At 34.4% G+C, this 8,183-nt stretch overlaps 1 long non-coding RNA gene and 1 pseudogene across 1 annotated transcript; one reads left to right on the forward strand and one right to left on the reverse strand.

The window, feature by feature from the left end:
- Nucleotides 1–1,746: 1,746 nt before the first annotated feature.
- On the forward strand, nt 1,747–3,342 carry LOC134268718 (uncharacterized). The gene is made up of 5 exons (XR_009992427.1): nt 1,747–1,799; nt 1,921–2,003; nt 2,193–2,228; nt 2,711–2,765; nt 3,237–3,342. It is a non-coding gene; the product is annotated as an uncharacterized LOC134268718 (long non-coding RNA).
- A 2,934-nt stretch (nt 3,343–6,276) lies between these two features.
- LOC134268784 (uncharacterized) lies at nt 6,277–7,156 on the reverse strand (annotated as a pseudogene).
- Between the last annotated feature and the right edge of the window lie 1,027 nt (nt 7,157–8,183).

Genomic DNA, 8,183 nt, shown 5'->3' on the forward strand with positions numbered 1-8,183 from the left:
GTCATTGAAGGGGGAGACAACTCACTCTCTCATGTCAACATGTTCTAAGTTATTATAATGGCATTTTTTAAAAACCAAACTTTTTATTCGTATGCATTTTATGAGACTGTTTATTCTCTGATGTCTGTGATTTCTGAAGCTAAAATGTGTCAGTAATATTTATACAAATAATAAAAATTATTTATTGACATTTTTGTTTCTTTTTTCGATTTTTTCATGAGATTTGGGTCGAGAAAAGAATATTAGAAATGAGTTAGGTGCATTTTTCTTTCTTAAAAATGTAATGATGTATATATGCTATCATAAAAAAAACTGTGACATTTTGATGATCAGTCTAAAGAACAAGGTTTTGAAGTGGTGTAGCTGTACTGTGCCTGACATTCTCTAATAGACTGTTATCAGGATGATGTGAAGAAGGATCCAAAGGAAAAAAAATCATTAGGAATACATTTAGTGCTACAAAAAACAAATTGTAGAACACATTGCAAGAAATTAAAAATGTACCTTTATGTAAACTCAATGTTCTGCCTCACAACTACTTTAGGTTGAAAATGGATTACTGCATCACAAAAGAGAATTATAAAAGTATCTACGAGTACCAGGCACTGAGTACCAGGTAAACAGTTTAAATTTAATTTTTTTTGAAAATTAATTGCAAACTAAGAAAACAAACTTAGTTTGTAATTTAGGAATTTTCTTCAGATGTTAGTTCTTGTACTGTGAAGAGGCAGCTGATGTAATGATCACGGAGGCTGAATATGTTACTGTACAAACCAACCTCAATGAAATGTTGTGTGCCGTGTGTGACCACGCCCACGATCAACGTGTCAAGGTCATTGTAGCCAGGGCAAAGGTAAGTGTCTATTGCTTGAAATATATTTGCTTTGTAATTTACAAGTGAGCTTTTCTTAACACCCATTATCTAACGTCCATTTGTCTGTATTAAAATTGCCATGGAAAAAGGAGAAACTAGATTTTACAATTGAAAGTCAAGCCGCCTTCCAAGTGAAGATATAATCAAGTACAGGCAAAAATAGGGTAGGGTCATTAAAATATTCTCAAGAACCACTGGGCCAGAATCCAGGAAGCTCTCTGAGGTAGATTTGATTCTTAAAGAGAATAGAATGTGGTAACAAAAGAAAAAAAAAGAAAAATACTTTAAACCAACTTTAATTCATGTGCGAGAAATTTTTGCGTAATTCGCGAGAGCCTGGTCATCTCGAATATATCTCGCTGCGAACCGGTCATTATAGTCTATGTGTCTATGAACAAGTTTAACGAGGCTAGGGGGTGGCAGCCATTTTTAGACTATTTCAATCTCCTTTAAAAGGAGAGCTCCATATAAAGATATACAAAATGATAAAATTTTAAAACTAAAATAAATGATTTTTTTCTTTGCCAAATGATAGTTGACAGCTAAATATACCATATCTAAAAAAATAAATGAAATCTGGTGGTTAATTTAAGATTAAATTTTTGACCCGCCAGCCTCCTTAAGAGATCCTAAATAGGCTTGTTTGTGAAAATTAATCGTCACGAACTTGTTTATCCCGGTAAATCGAGAATGTAGTCGTGAATAAAAGTTGGTTTTCAGTAAATGAAAGAGCAGACTTACCACGAAAAGAATTTGAATTTCAGCTTTTTTTTTTTTAGCTTGGTGACGTGCATAATGTTTTTTAATGTTTTGCAGGATGGATTTTTGGAGGTGGATGTATAATAATCTTACCCTTTTTATTTTGAATTCTGCAGGCACTTAAATTTGTGAACAGATTTCATGAGGAAAGATGGACCAAACTCAGGTAATCATTGCAATGTAGATAGTTTAATTATTGGGTAAAATTTCTGTGATGTATTTTAGAATAACTGCATGAAAACATAATGTAAGAATTTCAGCACCTCTAAGAATCTCGTTTATTGTAGCCTCATTTTGAACAATGAGCGATGGAAACAAGCGGACGTCCCAGCAGAATTCCAAGAGCTCGTTAATCATATCACACAAACAGGTAAAATACATTGTATATCATGAAAATAGCTCACGTTTATGTTTTTATAGTAATCTCAAAAGTCCTTAGATTATGAAATACATCCCAGTTTATAAAACATAGCATTTGCTTTATAAATATTTTTAAAACCAGAAATAGACTTAATACATATTATTTATAATAAATTGTTGGACTCCTCTAATTTTTTAGGCATGTTAAGTCTACCAGAAAGGACTGGAGATTCAGGTGGGTTCCTACATTTTGTATTTTTTTTTTCAATTGATTAATTATTATTTATAATACATGTGTGTTCATGAAAGTTCTAAATAAGTACTGTAAACCAAGTATTATACTGTCCATTTTATAGTTGCAAATGTAGTGAACTAATAGGCAAAAATTAATTAATTTTTGTGAACAAATAATTTTTTATATTAATTTAAAATGTTACATCTGTCCTTTAAGTAAGTAAAATTCTACCGTGAATACTGAATACAGCTTCTGTATTATTCTGTTCTTTATTTATTGTTTTATTTTTTTCGTGAAACATGCAAAATATTGTAACCGTACTTAACTTGATGACATTAGGGATTATAATCCTACTAGGTCACTGATCTTGTGGATATTTATTGTACTTAGTTTGGTTCAGACTAACTGGGTTTTATTGTAAATATTATTTATGATGTATGTGATGTTGCATGTACTATTATTTGTCTTGTTTCTTTGTTTAGATAAAGGCCCTATAGAAGTGTTGGTAGTTGAAGATCAGACATTTGCGGTTGTAGGGTGATTATTTTCTTACTTAATTACTTACTGTATGCAGGGAATTTTTCGACCCCGTTTTATTTCGCCCTTTCACCCTCTCCTTGACTGGGCAAATTTAAAATGGGGCAAATTCAAATTACACAGCATAATTTTTAAACAGAATTATGACTAGGAGAATTTAAAAAGGTGCAAAATTGTTTGCAAGTGCAAGTAAATATTTATTTACAGTATAAATGTTTATTTGCCTATAATATAGATCTTTATTTGTTTAAAGTATAGATGTTTATTTCTTTACAGTGTACATGTTTATTTGTATACAGTATACATGTTTATTTGTTTACAGTATATATGATATTTATTTGTTTTCAGCATAGATGTTTATTTGTTTACAGTATAACATGTAGATGTTAATTTGTTTACAGTATGGATATTTAATTATTTACATGTTTATTTGTTTACAGTGTATATATTTATTTATTTACATGTTTACAGGACAGTACTGATGCTGTTGAAGATGATGGTGGAGTATTGTCAGTGTGTCAATGACATTCCGTCAGCGGCACCAGATCTGTTGTCTAGACTGGTAGACCTCTTCAAAGTGAGTCTCAGCATTGTTACCACATACTTGTTATTTGCATAAGTGAAAAATCTCATATTAAAAATTGTAAATGGGAAGTTTCTAGTATGCCGGTCCCCAGAATCACGCGATTGCGCATGAGCAGTTATTTCCCTTGCCGTTGCTATGCAGAATGTAAACAAACCGCAATTTCCCACTCGCGTCAACAAACGCATCCAATCGAGTGATTAGGGTTAGGTTATATAGTTTTTAAAATTGGGGTTGTTTTATAAATCCACTCTGTAAACTTTCTGACTTTGGACTAATTTATGTAGTTTTTGCTTACAAAAGGCACTACTATGAGTGCCTTTTGTGACCAAGAACTTGCATGAATAAGCCTGTCGAATCGTGCCGATATCTTACACTTTGGTGTAGGCCTAGTTCATGAAAGTTTTTGTTTTACATAGAAAGGAAAGTTTTATAAATGAAAGTTCGGGTAAAACAACTCTAATGTCGAAACATGACGATCGATTTTTAGCGCCGAGTTTAGGCAAGTTATTATATCAGCTCGATATAGGCCTGACCTCCTAATGTCCAAATATTCCGAATATTTTTCCTTTCAAATCGATGAAGATGCACAATTTAAATCATCGATGACTAGTAATTAGCTAACATTTGTTAAATCCCTGTATTTCTCACAAAAATCCCACAATTTTTATAGCATTGCACTTTGAGTCCTATCAGGCATTTCTTCATTACGTCAAAACACAAGTGACGCATCTCATGAATATTTATGAGATTACATCAAAAATTGATCATGTGACCACATTCCTAAACAACGCAAGATGGAGTTTTACTTCCTAAACAAGTACGTTATTTTACGAAATCTTTTAATTCTCATTTAAAAAACTGTGTTTAAAAACCAGTTTTTTAAACCCAATTTTCCACAAGGAACACGAATTTGGGGTCAAATTTGCAATTTGTGGCTTCTTTTTCGATTTTGTCGATCGCTCACGCGATCGTCTATATATTGTACACCGCCTTCGGCGGCACCTATTTTAGCGCCATATTTATGGGGACCGGTATACTAGAAGTGTTCCTTGTAAATAATCTCTTAAATGTTTACATTTTCTCAACAATAATTCCTAAAGTACATTTATAGATTTTTCTAAAAATGAAGATAAATCAAGATAATCTTGCTGTTGTCGATTATAAAAGGGAGGTAACTTATACAATTTCTGATGTTCAATATTGTAGATTTTCAATTAAGAACTTGTCAGCTGGTGTTAGGTGCAGGTGCCCTTCAACTTGTGGGACTGAAAACCATCTCCACAAAGAATATAGGTACACAGCTAGTGCTTTTAATGGTGCATATCAGTATCTTAATCTTAAACTGCATTTTGTTTGTGGGAGAAAACGTGGACTGAAGGACCTTTGTATATACAGAACAAAGTAAATCAGAGGAAATTCAGATTGATTCTTTTTTTTCCAGCTCTGGCCTCCAGATGTTTACAGTTGGTTGTGTACTTCATTCCTAAAGTCCGGCTCCATTTTGAGGAGAGACTGGCTTCTAAATATAAAACAATGCTCAAACACCTGCACCAAGTACAAAAGGTAAACATATAACCATGTATGTATTGTATATTGACATCTATGATCTTTTTTTAATAGCATATATAGTTTTAAAAAATGAACTCAACTTTAAGAAATATTAATATCTATGAATTCAAAAGAGTAATAACTCAATATCCTTTTGCGAGTTGAAAAATAGAAATTGAGTTATTTCCCCTTTCAGTATGCCAGTAAAATTCCTCAGTGGCCTGGGAAATTTTACTCTAAAAACAATTATTTTCTTTTGTAATTCACAGAAGAAATTAACCACATCTTTTCAATGACGAAGAGAGGCCAAATGTAAGGCCGGGGGAGTGCTGGATTAACCATGTATTTACAATAATGTGTTATTAAGTTCTACTCAGGGATAGTGACAAATGGAAATATATTAGGCTGGCAAGTAAAAAGGCATACCCTTTAATTGTTGCAGTATGACCAGACTAACTTTTTTACTCAGATTAAAATGTACATAATTATATTATTACTTCACCAATCATTCATGTAGATCATTGATAAACAAGAGACCCAGAGGCCACAGCGCTCACCTGAGCACATCAGGCTTGAATTTACTCCACCCCCCTCCAGGCGTTCATTTGAACCAACTAGAATCTACACTACCTGAGGATGATTCCATATAAATATCACTTATCATATCTTTGAAGTACTTGAAAAGAAGATTTTAAAAGGTTTCCCAATATATACCTATGTAAAACTTGGGTTGGCCATTTTTGCCCCACCCTAGCCGAGGAACAAATTCGAATATACACTACCTGAGGATGATTCCACATGAGTTTCATCTTTCCTGGCCCAGTGGTTCTGGAGAAGATGATTTTTAAAGATTTTTCCTATATATTCCTATGTAAAACTTGGGTCTGCCATTTTGGCCCCACCTTTGCCCCGGGGGTCATGATTTGAACAAACTTGAATCTACACTAACTGAGGATGTTTTCACATGAGTTTCATCTTTCCTGGCCCAGTGGTTCTGGAGAAGAAGATTTTTTAAAAATGCCATTAATTTTTAACAAATTCATGATTATCTCCCCTTGGAAAAGGATGTGGCCTTTCATTTGAATAAACAATCCCCTTCAAGGATACTTTGTGCCAAGTTTGGTTGAAATTGGCCCAGTGGTTCTTGAGAAGAAGATGAAAATGTGAAAAGTTTAAAATGACGACAACAACGACAATTTTTCAGACTGCTACAGTATTAAATTTTATCAGAAAAGCTCACTTGAGCCTTCGGCTCAGGTGAGCTAAAAAGAAACATCTTATCATTTGTATTTGATGAGCACACATTGCATTGTTATGGTTTACAAGAACATCTTAAACTATCTTCATATTATTCTTTTTTTTTCTTTAATAATAGTTTCACTGCAAATATTTGATTTTCTTCACTTGTCTGTTTCCCCACTGAGCAACAAACAGATTGTCTTTCCTATCTATACACAGTCCCTTGGGATTACTCAGTCCACAGTCTATGTAAAGGAGGAACAGTCCATCCTGGTCTATGATGTGGACACAGTACTCAGTAATTGTTATCATCAGTTGTAAGTATGTGACTCTGACTGTCTGTGGTGATTCCAAGTGGAATAAATGGCCTGTTCTTCGGAGCAGGTGTATGCCCAGTGTATCTGAATCTCAGTTTCCAAGCCTGATTGACCACCACTACTGCTCTAGCTCTACTGTCAGACACACAGATATCCAGGTTTCTGTTCTCAGTAATATATCCACCAGATGAATAGAGAGGTTTACCTTTATCATCAAACTGAATGGTTTGTTTCTCTGTGGAGCCAGAGTAACGGACAACTTTTGTTTGTTTGTCATCATCACTGACCATGATAACCAGGAGGTCACCAGAGGAGGTACTACAGACACCACGAGGTCTCCAGTTCTGTAGTCTGATCACCTCCTCTATCTTCTTATTCTTCACAATGTTCACAGTTCTATCTTCATAATCACTATAAACTAGATCTATACTTTTTGTCACTGCTATGTTAAATGGCATGTTCCCTGACTTGGTTGTGATTGACTTAAGTAGTGATCTCTGATTGATTCTGAAGAGTTTCATAGTGTTGTTAAAATGTCCACTTGTCCAGATTTCTTCATCACTCAGAGAGGCCACATTGTTGAGTCCATTAAACATACCTGTATACCCAGTGTCTATGGCAGTGACAGTCTCTGGTTCATCAAGCAGCTGTTTGACTGGAGGAGAGGATCCAGCTTCTGATGATTTCTGGGTTGTCTTCATGCTGTAGCCATGTTTATCTGATGCTAAAGAACTTGATGATATAGTTCCAAATAGTTCTGCTTGGATTTTTCCAGGAGTAAAGTTGGGTATGGAGGGGAACCATTTTTTGCGGAAGATTTCTGTGTCTGTCTATTTCAGACGTAACATTTAATAGTTTTGAAATGTTATTAGAATTTACAGCAACATCCACTGAATTTATTTCATCCTTGATATTGGTTATGTTCATGTTTATTTCATCCAGATGTTTCTGTAGAGTTTGTAACTGTGTGTTTTTCATCTTGTCAACTTCAGCTTTAAGTTTCTTGACAAGTTTGTCAATTTCTCTGTGCCAGTCCTCTCCATGTTTTGTTATGGCTGTTGAGAGATCTCCATATTCCTTTTCTAACTGACTCATTCTGTTTTGTACATCAGAGGCAATGTCCTGGTAGGTGGGATAAATTGTCTCTTTTAATTCAGTTTGATCTTTGATTATTTTGTTCTTTTTTTCATCAAGAACTTGTAAAACTTTCTGTAATTTATGACCTAGATGTTTATCTGAAGTAAGACAGGTGGTACACACAGGAACGTCACATTGTTTACAGTACATTTCACATCTCTCTTTGCTGTGTGATTTACATCCAGGGAAGAGGAGAGTGGATTTTCTGAGCAAGAATGGAACAATTTCATGTGTTTTGGTTTGATCAGATATCATGTGTTCTCCCACACAGGCCTTACACAGATTGACAAGACATGTATCACAGTGCATCTGTACCACAGCGGTCTCACACAGGTCACATCGCATCACGTCCTGGGCACTGGTACAGGGGTCTTATCTACCTGTCAGGTGTTTATAACAGCAAAATTGGAGGCAGGGGGTATCATTTAGTGAGCTCATTGCCACAGTACCTTTAGTTTTGTATTGATTTTGTTGAATGGTGTTGCCAAGGTTTTAAGAATTGAAATTTGTGTGAAATTCTTTAAACATGCTAGTTCTCATATAGTTTTGGTTTGATTTAAATACAAATTAATTAGCACACAAGTAGAATAC

This window comes from Saccostrea cucullata, unplaced genomic scaffold (assembly GCF_032062105.1).
Source record: "Saccostrea cucullata isolate Sc308-1 unplaced genomic scaffold, CSIRO_AGI_Scuc_v1 ctg5086, whole genome shotgun sequence".
NCBI lineage: Eukaryota > Metazoa > Mollusca > Bivalvia > Ostreida > Ostreidae > Saccostrea > Saccostrea cuccullata.